The sequence below is a fragment of the Castor canadensis genome, chromosome 9 (assembly GCF_047511655.1).
Source record: "Castor canadensis chromosome 9, mCasCan1.hap1v2, whole genome shotgun sequence".
Taxonomy (NCBI): domain Eukaryota; kingdom Metazoa; phylum Chordata; class Mammalia; order Rodentia; family Castoridae; genus Castor; species Castor canadensis.
The window spans coordinates 11,574,399-11,591,862 of record NC_133394.1 but is presented as its reverse complement, the minus strand read 5'-3'; the positions used below and the strand labels follow the sequence as shown (position 1 = coordinate 11,591,862).

General features: G+C 36.0%; 1 protein-coding gene across 8 annotated transcripts in view; it reads left to right on the top strand.

Moving 5' to 3' along the window:
* Nucleotides 1-17,464, top strand: part of Inpp4b (inositol polyphosphate-4-phosphatase type II B) — a 395,691-nt gene that overhangs the window by 173,622 nt on the left and 204,605 nt on the right. The gene's annotated exons all lie outside the window — the stretch shown is intronic.

Here is a 17,464-nt window from a genome sequence, read left to right as displayed (position 1 = left end):
AAATCGGATAAACATGTACTTGAACACATTGGTGTTCTTTAGGTTTCAGTACTAGAAGTGAAATTGCTGAGACAGTGTGCTTGCGAAGGTTTTTGGCTTTGTTTTCGTATTTTCCCATTTGCCTCCAGAAAGTTTGAATCCACTTCTGTTTCTTTCCATTAGCTACATATGCAGAACTTGTACTCTTATTCATTTGCAAACTTGTACTTCTTAATTACTCATGTGAATGAATATTTATCTACATGTTTATAGATTCCTGCATAAACACACCTATTTGTGGAAACCAAGACATTCATTTTCTCCCTTTGAGTTTTAAGAGCAACCTATGTAGTTAGTGTATATTTTCAGACATATTTTTCAAATATTTCTAATTTTATATCTCACATTAGATTATTTTTAATGTAAAATTTCATGTATATTTTGTAATTTTCCATTGTACTTAGAAAGTCTATCTTTATTTCTCAGGTCAATCCAATGTTTTCATATGTTTTGTTTTACATTTGAATTTTTGTTATCTAGAATTTATTCATTAACACATTGTAAAATGAGATGCTAAGTTAGCTACATTGCTGAAACTTTAGCTAATTTTCTTTTCTTTCTCACCAAATTACGATACTTACCAAATTTCCATAGCTCCCCACTGTCACCACATAAGTAACTAAAGAAATTAAACAGTTGTAAGAACAAAATTATTGTAATAAAAGCTAGTATCTTTGGAACATTTGCTCTTTTACATTTGGAAGTCTAGTCCGGTCAGGTCTTTCTTTATGCATACAAATATACTTGTATAGTTTTCCTTATATGGTGCTTAATAATTCTTAAAAGAATTTATTTGATTTTTCCTTGTTTTCATAAGAATTCTTATGGATTTATCATTTCTACCCTTATCTCAAAGAATTATTTCTATTTTTATATTTTTTTTTCTTCTTCAATACAGACTTCTTTTATGGACTCCAAGCTGCCTTTATTCTATTTGTATAAATGATGAATTGATTAAAAACTATGAATTTATGATGAACAGCTCTTAGATCAATTCTAAACACTGCCACATGCGCCCTTTTTTGTTGTTATTTTTATATGTTTGAAAGTCTCTAATTAGTTTTAGTTAATTTTTGACTAAATTTTACTTAGAAAATATTCCCCCCGCCCCCTCTTTTTGGCAGTACAGGGGTTTGAACTCACAGCTTTGCACTTGCTAGGCTGGTGCTCTACCATTTGAGCCATACCTCCAACGCGTTTCTTTTATGCACCTTTTAAAAGATATTAGTGCTCTTTTTCCCCTTGGTTTAAACACTTTAAATAATTTCTATTCTCATATTTAGTTTTTCTTATAACTTATTGTATAACATTTTCAATTTCATGAATACATGAAAATAAATTGTATTTTGTATGTGGGTGTAGAAAGTTGTAATCATTTCCATTAAATTATCATTATCATTATATTCTCAGTGTTCTATCTTCTTCATCTCTGGTTTTGTTTTTGTTTTGTTTTGCTTGCTACCTGATCTTTTAATGGTTAAAAGCAGTTATGTGATAAAGTCTGTTTATTAGCTTTGTCAGTAAATCAAAATAATCAGTCTTTATCCTCTACATATCTTGGCCTCTCAGCAGCATCCTGCTCTTTCTTTGACCGGAGTCTTCCATCAGCTGCCATGGGTGCACACTCCCCTGATTGTTAGGCGTCTGCCCTGCCATATCTTTGGTGCCTCATCAGAGCAGCCTCTTCTACCCATCCATTCCTGTTTAGTGCTACAGGAATTCACTCTCTCACTCTGTTCTTGGGATCAATCCTGTGTATTCCCATGTGGTCCATCTATACACATTGTATCTTAAGTCCTCTAGGTCACCTTGTCTTCTGAGACTCAGGTGTCTCTACTTAACTGCATTTTAAACATGTCTACTTACATGTCTTGTGGCTACTCAGTGTACCTAAAGCTTAACTCATGTCTCTCTTTTCAAAAGTATTCTTCCTTAATTAGTTTCCATCTCAATTACTAAAACCTCTCTCTACCCACCCAACAGTTCAGTGCAGAAATGTAGAACATAGCCTTTGGCTTTATCTCACTACCTTAACCCAACGTTTAGCTTCCACGTATCAATTTCCAACCGTTCTCATTCCACTGTTTCTCCCAAGCCCATGTATCTTTAGCATCTTCACTTCTGCTCTGATGAAACCTCCCCATTTCTTCCCTGTGACGGTGCACCTGTACCCATGGCTTTTCTGCTTATAGCCAGAATCCATGACTCAAGTTGCGAGCTCACACAGTCTGATTGAAATTGTTTTTAAAAATGTAGAATTTTGGTAAGAGTTCTTGGGAAATAGCTTTGGTATTTAAGTTTTTGAGAACTAGCCTGGAATTATGTAATAGGGTGGGAAGAGGCTAACCTCTGCTTACAAAGTACCTAGTTTAACACTGTCTTTTTGAGAAATTTAACAAATGATTCCATTATAATGCCACACAAGGAATTTGGTGTTGAAAAGCAAACTACTTGTCTGATACAGCATAACTGAACTATGGAGGGAAATGGCAACTAGTTTATGATGGAGTGATTTAATGGGAGGAAAAGAGTGATACATAGAAAATAATGTGTCTGTACGTATGTATCTATCTGTCTGTCCATCTACCTATCTATCTGGCCAACTATCTAGTGCTTGTGTATTTATATGAGTGTGTTTGCTTGTGTTTATAATGCTTCAAGCTCTACAGTCCTTCCAGCTTGGGTTGAGTGCAGATAAGTTATATAGGTCTTCTCAAACTACCACTGATAAAAAATATTCACAGTTCATTTTAATGTTGCCACATATTTTGTTTATGTTGATTATTTTCTGCAGATTATGTTGTTTCAAAATTTTCTGAGCTCATTCTACAGTGACGTATGTTGGTTACTATACAAAATGATGCTACCTATGTCGTGTAAGTCTGGGCTATCTATGGTTGTATTTAGTCGTGGTGTCCATGTGTATATGTTTAGATAAGAGTTATGGCCATCTACTCTTGCCTTTATCAAAAAGGTATAAATACCCCCTCTGCCATAAAATGGTGTTTGAAAACCTTTCATTGTACAAAAATTCAAAGGGAAACCCATGAATATTTCAGTAAAAATGAGTCCTATAGCCAATGAAAGTCCCCAGGAAAAAGAAATTTTATTTAGATCATTTTTCCCTTTTCTCTACATACACAATTATTATAACTAATTCAGAGGATGGGGGGAAGCTTTCCAGCACTATATGTGTATATATTGATATATGTTCAGAAGAAAAGGTCAGAATACTTCATTAAAATTGAACTTAAAGTTTCATATAAGACAGAGAAATATATATCTTTATATTATGGAGAAAAATTATACTCAAAATATTTAAAAATGTAAACCAATTGTAGCACTGAAATATGTAGTTTAGTTTGCGACATATAAAATTTATTTGCTTATCTATCTATCTATCTACCCATTTCCAGTACTGGGAATTTAACTCAGGGCCCGTAGTTACTAGGCAAACACTCACCACTTGTGTCACATCCCAGCCCTTTTGTTTTTACTTTAATTCTCAGAGATGGTCTCATGTTTTGCCCAGGCCAACCAGGGATGCAATCATTCTTCCTTGCACTTGCTTAGTAGCTAGGATTATAGGCTTGTGCCCCCATTTCTAACTGAGGAATATAAACTTTAAGTATAATGTTTTATGGGCCTCATATAAACTTTGTCTTAGGTATGTATGAGACATACAGATTTTGTACATATACTAGACTCATGGTGAATACTTTGTATTCATGACAATCAAGTATATTTTGCTCATCACTAAGTATTTCAAATATTCTTTATATTTTGGAAATACATTTCAGAGCTATGATGAATTATCTATCTATCTATAATCTAAATCTATTTCTGTAATATAATACTATATATGAAAAAGAGGGTCAGTGAGATCCTTTAGAATCCCAGCTTGGCAATCAGAGGCACTACACAGAGGAGTGTACTAGAGAGACACCTGTCTATACATTCACTTCAATATTTTCACATACTCATTGGTTTTCTAAGTAGCAAAGCTATTCTGAAAGAAAGAAAATAATTTTCTGACTTTGCAAATTATCTTAAAGCATTTTGTGACTATCATTTAAAAATTGGTTCATTTTATTTCAGAATGATATCACTTTAGAATGCCTTTTAGCATATTAAAATGTGTATTAAAATTAAATTAAAGCCAGTTATGTTCAGGTAAATTTTATTGCAAAAGTACCCTCACTATATAAAATGATACAGAGTAGGATTTTATTACATAGTAAGTCAGCCTGTCCATTTTAGCATAATTTGATTCTGGGATTAATATATATATACCTTTTTAACATGTATTCATCACCACACAAGTTTCCCCAATCACAAGCCTGATTTTATGTCCACTTAATTCTCTATCCTTGTTATATGTCTTGATTTCTTTTGCATGGCTGAAACCTATGAATTTTGGGATATGTCTTGGCATTTGTATACTCAGATAAAACAAAAGCACGTGAAAATCTTTACTGACTTCAAAGAAACATTGATTATTGGGATAAGCAATAGGGAGCCAACTACTCTGTTTAGATCACATATATATCAGAAAAACCTCAAACTGATGAGCACCATAGATATTTTGTAGTTTTCCATCTCTGTTTCTCTTTGTATTTCTGTCTTTGTCTCCCTTGCCTGTTCTCTCTGGAAATAATCAAGTCCTGAGAATCCAAAAGCATGCATTAGAAAATACTGCACCAGGATTCTACTGTTGGCTTCTACTTGATTAATGGTGTTTCTTCAGTTTGTTTTTTATGTATTGTTGATGCACAGTTAGAAAACCATGTGCTGTGTTATTTATCATGTGAAGTTCATTTGTCCTACCACCTCCTGGTTTGGGGGGGGTAGACGCTATGTGCCATTAAATTCATTGTTGTGCATTCTTGGTATCATTTAATGAAAGACTCAGTAGAGTGCTTAGTGTTGTCAAACTAATGATAGAAATATGGTTTTTATTTTACTGTTTGGGTATTCAGATATCCCCACAGGAAAGAACAGGATGAAGCTCATTCTAAAGCATATTTTTTTCTGTTGTGCCAAGATTCTTTGTTTTGTTTGGATTAAAAACTTCTGTGGAATTTTATTTCAAAGAACCTTTCTTTCCAAAATAGCACATAGAAGGAATTTGAAGCCACCTTTCAACACAAGGAGAGGATGTGAGTATATCCTCCTCATTGTCCTTCACATGCTAAGGTGACAGAATTTGCAGTGGCTGAAATCTTTCAGTGGCATTGGTCTGTGCAGGCTTCCATAACAGCACTGGGATTCTTTATTTCAAATGAATGTGAGAGAGTGTGTTGGAAGCATAAAATCACAGAATTGCAATCATTGTAAACCTGAACTACTTTGTATATACTTAAATTTATGTAAAATCATTTAATCTCTCAATAGCCTGATTTTTCAGGTTATAAGATTATCTTTTGTTTTATAACATTACTATGCTAATTAAATGAGCAATTACAAGGGTCCAACAGTTGTGTGTATGTGTATGCATGTTTGTCTGTCTGTATCTTTGTGTCTGTAATGCAACACCAGGTTTGAAACTTGGCTCTATCATCTCCTCTGTAAAGCTCTGTTACATGGCATGGCCTATCTACCTGCCCTAGTTTTCAGTTTCCTCATACTAAGAAAAGATGAAGCAACATATGCACATGGCTAAAAAGAACTGTGGTTGAAACACACCTGGTGCATAGACAACGCATGTTTTTGTGTGTGGAAACTCTTTAGCATTTATGTACAGAATCATGCGCACAGTCATTGCTATTTCTTATCCCAGAGGAAAGTTGGTAGTATCTCAGGCACAAAATTCCTGAGATTTTTAAATCTCTTTTGGCTTTCTAACCTAGCACACCTCTATATGGTGTGCATGAGATCTGCTCATTATACTGTGCCATCAACTCCCAAGGAACAGAAAAGAAGACTGGGTATGGCTTTTGGCCACAGTATTGCTGAGCTTGGAGCTGGGGTACTGATTTTGGAGTAATAAATCAGGCTTCAGATTAGTTAGAGCCTTTTGTTCTCTTAAACATAAAAGGAAGAACTTGTCAACGTAGCTGCTGACACTCTTCCTGGAATTTAGCACAATGGCAAGTGTACAATAAGCCCTTGATAATGTAATGTTTTCCCTAAGAACAACTGAAATTGTTAGCAGTGGACAATAAGATTACATTTGGAAAATGGGAGTGCAGTGCAGAGAGAAAAAATGCATTGGGCATATTGTGACAGTCTAGGGTGACAATGGTGGCTCAGACAAGGGTGGTGGTAGAAATGGAGAAATGAACAGAAAATTGAGATGTATCTATTTATGTATTTACTTATTTTGGTGCTGGGGAATGAATCAAGGCCTGTGAATGTCAAGCATTCACTCTACCACTGAGATTTTTTAAGGAACTAAAGCAATAGGTATTTGGCAATGGAGCCCATTTGGAAGTAGGATCCAGGATGACCCAAGCATTCTTGCCTACATAACTGAATATGTAAATATAATTAGTTGATATAGAAAATAGTGAGAGAGCCCAGGTTTAGAAGAAAAATGGGGAGTTCACTGGCTCCTAGTTCAACCATTTAGGACTATACTATCCTCGATACTATACTCACTTGCCGTATACGTCTATTTAAACTTTTTTAAGTTAAAAATTCATTTTCTCAGTCACTTGGGTTGTATTTCAAGTGTCTGGGGCTGGTAGAGTGGCTCAAGTAGTACAGTGCTTGCCTAACAAGTGTGAGGCCCTGAGTTCAAACTATAGTACTGCAAAAAAAAAAAAGTCAATTTTTCCATAGCTACCTGTCAGTAGTGGCGTCATACTGTACAGAACAGACATAGAGTGCTTCCAACATCATTGAATATTCTATAGCAAAGGGCTGATCTAAGATAACTAGCAGTTAATGCTAAAATGTTAGCATCTAAAAATTTAAAAATAAGTTAATAACCTAACACCCTCATTCCTTCTGAACCATTTGAATTTAATGTGGGAAATGAGTGTGCTGACATCAGCCTTTCCACTTTATCCAAGTGGTGAGATAGAAGTGTGGTGCTGGATTTGCATTTTCCTCAGGTTAGTTTTCTCTAATATACTTTCTGTGCTTTGATTTCTAGTAGGAGAGAGAGAGACTGTTATGTTTCTAATAGAGAATCCATATATGTGTTAGTCACCTTCCTGTCACTGTAACACAATAGCTGAAAGAAACAGCATGAAGCAGAAAAGGTTTATTTTGACTCACAGTTTCAGATGTTTCAGTCCCTGGTCACTTGGCCATACAGCTATGGGCTTGTGGTAGCAAGCCCATACATCAGGATGAGAGACATGGCAACAATTGGTTGTTTACCTCATGGTGGCCAAGAAGTAAAGAGAGAGAGAGGGTCCCGATATCCCCGTCAGGGGCACACTCCCAGTGACCTTTCTTCCACTAGGCCCCACCTCTTAAAATTTCCAATTACCTTAGAATGGTGCCATGATTGGTGACCAAACTTTCAATACATGGTCCTTTAGGGGGCATTTAAGATCTAAACCATAGCAACACTGTAGTAATTTGAAGCACTGGTGTGGTTTTGGGATGAATTGTGTTCTACCCAAACCCAAATGTGACTGTATTGAAGACAAGGCCTTTAAAGAGGTGATTATCTTAAGGGTCCATTAGAATGTTCCCTAATCCAATGATGTACATATAAGAACGAGAAATCTGGACACATAGAGAGAAACCAGGGATGCACATACACAGAGGAAAAACAGTGCAAGGGCACAGCAAAGCAGGGGTCATGGGTAAGCCAAGCAGAAGAGATAAACTTGGTGACATCTTGATCTTGAACTGGAAGCCTTTAGAATTGTATAAAAATAAATTTCTTTTGATTAAACCTCCCAGTCTATGGTACTTTATTATGGCAGTTCTGGCTACTTAATTCTAGTTCTAAAGTCAATCTGCCTGGGTTTAATTGCCACCTCTGCTATTCATCAGGTAGGGGACCATGGGTGATTACTTAACTTCTTGGGGTCTCAATTTCCTCATGTGTAAAAAGAGTAAGATGATACTTGCATCCTCTTCAACAACTTCTTTTAAGTGTTAAATGAGAAAATATTTGTCAAGTGCTCAGAACAGCACCTGCCATAGAATAAGCATTGCATTAATATTTGTTAAATAAGTAGAAATTGATAAAAATTTTGCCATGTTGCTTAACTTTTCAGCAGTTATTACGTCACAACTATCTATCAACTGCACACTTAAAGAGATTTTGGGGATCAGTTTTCTGTAGAGCTGGATAGAAATTATAGTCAATGAGTCCTTGAGGTGGGAGATTCTTTTCATGGAAATTTTCTTAGGAGAATCTGTACTCACCAGGAATTAAGATAAGAGAGAGAACAGGATTTACATTCTTATGACCTAGGTGCAAGTCCTGATTCTGGCCCTCATCAGAAATGGGGCATTGAGCACATCCCTTCACTTCTCAGTTATGCTCTTTCCATTTGCCTGAAAAACACTGACCAATAAAACTTTCTAAGATGATGGAGAGTGCTACACTATATGTCTTATACTATACCAATGATAGCCGTGTAACTAACTATTCAGCATTTGAAATGTGCCAAGTAAGACTAAATTTCTTGTTTTGTTTAGTGCAGTTCTAGAATAATGAAATCAAAATTCTTGTAAGATTTCAATGAGGAGAGATGTTCTATGCAAAGTTAACTTTGATTATCCAAATGAAGAGATAAGAACTAACACCTGGAAAGTCTTACAGTGACACCAGCCTACCCAATATTTTGTAAAACATCCAGTGAAGCCTTCTTCTAAGTTTCATCTACCTATGAAACTTAGCTGGGCATCATCCTCAGTCCAGTGGAAGGAGTGGAAATTTGAAGGGATAATATCGAGAAATGTCTGCAGTTTCTGAATGTGTGGGCAGGATCAGTGAAAAGTTGATGAGAGCGCTTCTATACTCTTTGCTCTACCATCTTCTCAGGGCTCCTCAGAATGAAAGGTATGTAATTAATGAATGTGGGTTTGAGAGAAACCTTCACACAGTGTAATATACCACCCATGGTGGTTTTGGGGTTTTTTTTTTGCCAGTATTGTGATCAAACCCAGAGCCTCATGCATACTAGGCAAAAACTCAGTCACTGAGCTTCATCTGTAGCCCATCTACAACCACTCTTAACAGAAGTGGAGCACTGATTTTAAAGTATTAAAAAAATAATTGTTGTCCATGTTTCATAATTTTTTAAAACATTAGCATGAGTAAGTAAGACATTTCTTTAAAAGTAAACACCAGTTCACCTTTATCAAGAGAGACAAATAGACTGCTAGTCTGGAACAAGGCATACTTATTATTTGTCATTTTTTTCTAATGCATTTACCTTAGATTAAATTACAGAATCTGGCTATTTATCAGATTCAAAAAGATTCTGTGATTACAGGTAAATCCTATAATAACTGTGTTCCAATTCTTAGTCTTTGCATATAAATTGAAACTTTATTGAGTGTATAGGACAATAACCACTTATTTTAATGTCAAGTGAAAATCAGAGGGAATGGTCACTCAGAAGATGCCATCATTTTTCAGTGAAATAGTGGCTCATAGATTGCACCACTAACTACACTGTCCTTTATAAAAATGAATTAAAAAATAAGCCTATAATTTATGGTGCAATTTTTAACCTATGCATCATTTGAAGCACAGACATTTGGAATTGTGGGTTGAACACACTGCGGAACTTGACATCTGGTTGAACTTTGCTCAGTTTTATGGTGTCACCCTACCACTTTATGAAATTAAAGCCACCCACCACTCATTTATGTGCTCTATTCTTCGCTGACTAGTATTTAATTTTTTTCCTTGCAGATAAATTTTTTATGACTTCTTTTGGGTTTGATTTAGGGTTTAATTTTGCTTAATGAATGAAAGCAGCTTGGCTGTTAAACTTTCCACCCGTGCACACCCACATGTGGTTTTACTATATGATAACTACCAAGAGACTCTATCTAAATTGTGTGGCTATTTTTATTCTACATAAAGGCATTCTAGAGCTCATTGTGGAAAAATATTTCTATTTACTTAAATAATAACAATCTCAAATAACATTTTAATGTCTTTCTTATTCAGCCATATTCTTTGGTATATAAATTTTTATCAGGCTATTTGGTCTTACTACAGTTTTGTAAGTGAATTAACTGCTATTCTCAGATTCTCTTTATTGCAATAATGACTTTTTATAATTCCAGGGATTTTTGAATTCATAAACTCAAATGTTTTAAGTTTATCATTCTAGATTCACACTTCTAATAAAATAAGTGTTTGCAGGTGAAACTTTGGCCTCTGATATAGAGAGATTTCTTATATATATATCCCATGGACAAATTAAACATCTCTATAGTTATTTGTCCTTTGAAGAGTCAGGAGAATATTTGTGAAATGAGGAAGGAAGATAAAAGACCATGGCAGAGTCTAAACTGTATTCCAGATGCTTCCTCCCCCCATTCTCCTTTCAGGAATAACCACCACTACTGCCCCTCCCCAGCCCAGGCTACTTATGCACCATATAGAAAAAACTATGAGATGGAATCCCTGTCTAGTTGGTGTAGTAGTCAGGGCTCCCAGAGAAACAAAACAGAAAGAAGGTAGATAGATAGATAGACAGACAGGTAGGTAAATAGATAGATAGATAATCTATCTATCTATCATCTATTTATCCATTGTAAATTTACTGTAGTAAGAAAAAAGGATGAATTAGGCAAATCTCTGCCACTAATAAGTTCAAAGCACATTTGCCTCATGTTGGAAATCCCTCCACCTAACAGTTGATATATGCTTTAAAACTACAAAAGCTTTAAGTAGAAGCTGTTTTTTTCATATTCTTATGATTTCTGTTTTGTTGGTCTTAATCCTTATCTTATGTATTGCAGCAGCAGAAACATTTTTGCCCACAAGCAGAATTATGCAGAGATTTTCAATGTAAATGAAAGAGATAGTTTGGAGGCCTGGGTGGACAGAGTAAGGGAAAGGGCCTGATGTCTGTCATTAACTTGGCCTGCTTTGCTCAATAACCCCCCTCAGTCCCTGTAGCCACAACAGTCTTTGGGTGTAGGGAGCAAAATTTAAACACTATTTATCAATTTAATACTCTTGCCCATGTTTTATACATTTTAGGTAAAACATGAAAAGCAGGTTATTTTTCTTACAGGTCCTCTGAGACTGTTCTAGGCTCAGTTATCTCTCTTCATTCTTCCTGGAGTTGTTTTGTTTTAATCTCATTTTCTCGTCATGTTATTCAGCAGCATGTGTTTCAAATACGTGGCATGAATATTTGGGTGTTCCACGTGGTAGAAAGTTCACAGAAGCATTATGACCCCAGAAATTTGTACTTTTACTGAAAAGAAAACTGTGGGGTTTTCTTTGAAATATTTAAACTGGGTAAGACAAAGCAAGCCATATAAACAGAAGGTACTTTATAAGGTTGTTTCCAGAGATCTGAGTGAATATTTCATCAAGTATCAAGAATGTCATTCTTTGTAGGTGGACCATCAAGATCCATAGAGCACTAGATATTTCTTAAGTAGGACTCGACAGTCATCTGTCTCCTTTGGAGATTTATTTTGTATTATTTGCCTTTCATTTTTGTAGGTGGCAAAGGAAATTGGGACAGATGGCAGTAAGTGACGATAAGTGTTTAATGTGTAAGAGGTCAAAACTTATGAATATTTGGTCTTTGCTTCTCAATTTCTTTTGTCTGCCTGTTGGACTCTTGAAGAAGTAGAAGAATTAAACAGGATAGAAGATTTGGTTTAGAGATGGAGCTCTAGCAAAAATAAAGCAGTTAATTCATGAGATTGTATATATTTAGCAGGGTGGTAGATTTTATTTTTGCTTTTACAGTGAAGAATTACACGGGGTAAGGCAAGAACGGACATGGGGACCGTGGTCTAAAGCTTTGTAGTGTTCTAGTAAATCCAAGATTTCCCAGCAGTTTTACCTTGTTTCTCCATATGTGAAATGAGATGTTTCAGGCTATTCTCTGAACTCTTAATGACTAACATTCTGTATGCTTGCAGACTTAAAGTCCATACCCCTCTCTCCCTCTCTCCCTTCTTCTTTCCTTCCTTCCTCCTTCCCCTCTCCCTTTTTCCCTCCCTGTCTTCCTCCCTTCTTCCTTCCTTCCTTTCTCTCTTGCATTTGTGGCATTGGGGATTGAATTCAGGGCCTTGCACTTGCTAGGAAAGCACTCTTCCACATGAGTCCAGTCCTTTTGTTTTAAAGATAGGGTCTCACACTAACTGTGCCCACGCTAGCCTGGAACAGCGATCCTCCTACCTCTGCCTCCTGCCTATCTGGGATTACAGGTGTGTACTGCTACACCCAGCTTGGTTTTGAGCTATGGTCTCACTTAACTTTTGCCAGTCAGGCCTTGAATTGTAGACCTATCTTTTCCTTTCGTGTAACTGAGATTACAGGTTTTCACTAACATCAGTCCTACTTGTTTCCTTTAGAACAGAAAGGATTTATTCTGACTGCCTATAACTTGGATAATGTCATATGATATATTCAGAATGAAACAAGTGCCAATAAAGTAATGTAATACCAGGTGAGCCCTCTCATAGGTGTTGCCACACCTCCAATATGTACTTGCACAATGAAAAAAGGGGAGAAAATCAGTAATATAACATATATGCATTCATAATTCTAAAAGGTCCCTTTCACCCATGCACACAAATAATTGCATTTTGGACTATGTTTTTGATCCTTATAACATTAAGACTCCACCCACTTTATGCATATATGTTAAACACTTAGTGAAGAAGCAGAATGGGTCCAGCGAGGTCCCACTCAAAAGGGACATCACAGAAGAGCCAGCCATTGTCTCAAGCCCTTGGCTAAGTGACCAAGGAGATCCAATGAGGTTGAAAGTATCTATGGTGAGATACTTTATGTTATGTGAAGTCTTTGAGAAATGCAAATAGGAAAGTTTCAGTGCATACTTTAGGGTTCTGGCATGCACCAGTGCCTTCTGCACCAGGCAACTACTCTTCATTTCAAAAATACTGCTTGGTGTTACTAGAGACTGAATCCCTGATGACAGGATGCAAAGTGACTCTGTGACTGAAGCTGTCCATTGTAAACTGGATATTGACTTGATCCCATTGTATGGTACAGGAATAATGTATTGTTAGATAGAAGAGACATATTTGGACTGCATTCAGACAGAGTCAAAATTGCATGCATACATCATAAAGAAGGGTCCAAGAGTCTCGTGTTGCCTACTTTAGTATACTGCTAGTTCTTTCTCAACATATTCCCATACCATCATGGAAGTTCTCTTATGACTAACTCAAGGAGGAAGAAAGAAATCAACTGGTATGGGTCAAACTGTGTATTGGGGGAGCTTTAATATGGTGAAGAAGTTGGATAGACTAGCAGTTCACTTACCATTCTCTTCATTTGGAAAGAGATGCCTTGAGGTGCAGATACACATTTATTATTAAGAGTCAATACCTCATGGGCCTAGAATAAATGCAACTGGAAAATTTATTCCATGACACATGGGCAAGAGATCTGTAAATGGACCTATGAGAAGTACAGTGTGTTGTTATGCCTCAAAATTATGCTATGTGACAGTAAATGCTCCATCAAAAACTCTGGAGTGGACTGTATCCTTGTCCAGTAGATGTTATCCAACCACCTTTTCTCAAAAATACATGACCTCCTTCTCCAAAGCCAATACAGCTATTATAACTGCTCCTTGTAAATGTGCCAGTGATATATCAGTCATCCACAGTGGCAACTTAATTGGCAAGCAATTAAACTGGATTACTTCTGCCTTGGAAGGGGCAGCAATTTGTCATAAGAGGGTTAAATATAGTCTGAACATGTGTTTGTCTTTTCTCTCAAGTGTCACTCCTGGCACCTACATCTGACAAGTTACAGAATACCAATGGTACATGACTCCACAAAATATTGCTTCTACCACAGGATATTTGGTACTATCAAAGATGGCACAGTAATGAGCTTGTAATCACTATATACTCCATCACCCAAAAGCTACAGACCTGAGGGAGCATTGGGCTAATATCCATGAACAGCTCAGCTAAGATACCAGCATGGGAAATAAAATAAAGTAAAGCAAAATCTTAGAATTTGGTTATTGACTTCTAGAATGAAGCATATATAGTAAACTAACAATAGATAAAGAATGCTATCTTCACTGTAACTAGAATTTACAATTCTGGAATAAAGTTGGAATCTTCTTACATCCAACTGCCTGACTCACTTACAATTTTTGCACTATGTTTCTAGAATTTGTGAGTTAGAATCCTGGTTCTTGTAGCAGGGATGGGGTTGGGGAAAAGCTGTCTGTTAGGGGACCTGATAGGAATCCTGCTTAAATGGTGGCTGTGATTGTTTCCACATATGATCTGTTTACTAAGTGCTTCTCATAACTATGAAGCAGCAAAAAAATGGTAGATTACTAAACTCAACACCATGAGGATATAGGGCTAGAAAGAGATAGAGCTGATCAAAGAGATATACGCCTAGAACTCAGAGGTACCCATGCACAGGTATGCATGGACATAGCAGCAACCAATACTCCATAGGGCAAGGAAAGTAAGGACTCGGTCCCTTAGGATTAAGATCTACATTGTAGATCTACAGTTAAGATCTATTGAGCAATAACTCAAAGCAGCTGAAGTGTTCACAGGGTGAGGGGAATGGGTGGTATGAGAGCTTAGTGTTGAATATCTTTCAAGTTGAAAGGATCAGATGGTGCATTGGATATTGTACCTTGGTTTGCTACCTCTCTTTAAGTCCTAAAGAATTAGGGCCAATCACCAATTTCAACTATTGCTTATGAACTTTCCTCTCGTTAATGTGTAGGAGATCTCTTTTATATACTATTGGGATATAAGAAAAAGAAGCGAGTGGATATAAGCTGGGTAAGGGTTTGCCATTACTGGGACCAGTTTGTGTACTTTTTTCTACTGGCTCAACCCAAATATGTCTTCATATTTTTGGCCACTTGCTCAGTGGTAAGGCACCAGTGTCACCCTATCTTCTCACATCATTAGCTGTATCAGCCTCCACTGAGATGAATACCAGGCTTTAGTATACCTCTGGTGGCACCTACCATGGTGGGATTCTGAGTATCCCTTACATGACCATCCCTGTCACCACAGGGAAATTGCTTCCCAGTGACTACTCAGAAGGGTCAGATTATACAAGTGGAAGTGCAGAAAGCTAATATCTTATAGGAAGAATCTTACTCTATAAAATATAGAATTTTTTAAAGAAGTAGCATACAAATGTCAATTGCTTCATCTAACAAATTGTTCCAAGGAGCAACACCTCGTACAGTACCTCAAGGTTTTTTTCTTATGACCCAATACTCAGCTTTGTTTCTTGAGAAGTTCTAGCCAACCCATTAATGCACAACCTTGTGCCTGCTTTCTTCTATTCCCTGCATAATTTCTCTTTTTACTTCCCTGTGGTTGGTCTTGGATTGCTCTATCTTGGATTGAGATGCAAAGTACTTGAACTCGGAGATTTTTGATCACTGAACAACAAATTAAAACATAGTTAAGAATGAATAGCCTTAGACTTCCTGGTGGAAAATTTCAGTAATTTTGTTGCTCCTGATAATCTTTTCTCCTTAACTAATTTTAATGTATTGATGTAATTAATTTCTTTCATTTTTCAGGTTTACAACAACTCTCACTACTGCCCTATTTTGTTTTACATTTTCATTGCCCTTTGTTCCTCTTTATTTGCATTTGTCTCATTGCAAAATGACCATGTGCTGGTTGCTTGAAACTTTTCAATGCCATCTTTTAAAACAAACAGCTTCATCTATAAATTTCTCTGAATAAATTATTGCCTATTGGAGGAATGCAATAAATTTTTAAACAACAGTTTATTGACTCCACACAGTTTTATCCCAAGTCACTCCCCACAAAACATCAAACTTTTCTAATCCATTTTTCAAAACTTGTAGATGAAGAAAATGTATACCAGATTATACATGTACCCAAAGAATTCATAGCTTCATGGTCACCTTTTTTCCCCTCCCTCACCCTACTCCCTTTTGACTGTTATTTCTAACAAGGATTTAGAGACAACATAAATTACAAACCAATGGTGCATCTATTAGAATTAAACAGGAATACTGAGCAAGCATTTCCATCATAACTACATATGGAACCAAAGCCTGAAACCTTACCTGCTAAATTGATACGAAACATTTGACATTTATGTCAGATTTAACTTTACTTTCCTGGTTCTTCTAGACTTGGACATTTCAAGCTTTTGGAATTACTTGTTTTCGTTGTCATTGTTTTGTCCTCAATTTAAATATCCTACCATTTAAGTGCAGAGACATTGACTCTCAAATTCTTCAACCTTCCCACCACCTCTCCTTTGGTTATAAACTCCCTTTATTCTCATTTCCTACTGATTAATTACTTCTTCTCCCATGAATGTTGTATATGAAAGCTAATCTTTGGGAAAGTGAGAATGAGATTAGTGTTCACAAAGACTATGAAGATCTCAGAGGGAAGGTAACAGCAGTACTAAGGGACGCCCCTATTGAAACAAATCAAAGGTGCAAAGCTTGGAAAGCAAGTCACATTTTTGCACACCATCCATTAATCTTGTGTTTAACAGGATGTTAGAGTTTCTACATCTTCTGAATTTATTAGTTTGGTATTTAGCATGTTTCCTGGCCAAAACAGCAATGAAAGTTCATTATTGCTGGTTAAATTAGCCTCATGAAAATGTTGTTGGTAAAAGGTTAGAGAAATGAATAAGAACTCTAACCAAGCAGTGTAATAGACCATTTATCACTGTAATTTAAAATGGCATTCTGATTATCTAAATTAACTTGGCTAAAGGGTAGAGATTTAGATAAAAGTTAATAATTAAAACTTAAATGGCATGAACAGTCTTGCTTTTGATAAAAAAGGAGATGACACATATGCATACAATATTTAAATTGTCCTCTTGGGAGAAACTAATGCCAAGAAAACCATTCTTCAAAATACCACTTGTTCATTACTTGAGCCTTATAAAAATTTATAGCTACACTATATATAAACTTGATTACCTGAGTATCTTGTGTTGCCTTCAGATATAGGCCAATAGCCCTTCCCAAATCCTTTGATTTGGGATAATTGAATCTAGAATTTAGCTATTGTTACATTGAGGCATTAGTATTTACTTTTTAATGGAATATTTTCTCTGCATATTAAAGACAGTAAGTCTGTCATCTTCGTGAAGACTTCATCCAGAAATTTAACCTTTCTTTCCCCTTTAACATAATGTTCTTTAGTGCTTCTGTATTCTAAACTGCTAGTATTTTTCCTAAAAATTATTTTTAAAATTTCAAGCTAATAAACTTAAAAAACTTTCCTGAGGATATTGAAACAATTTCTTACTGATTAAGATTTC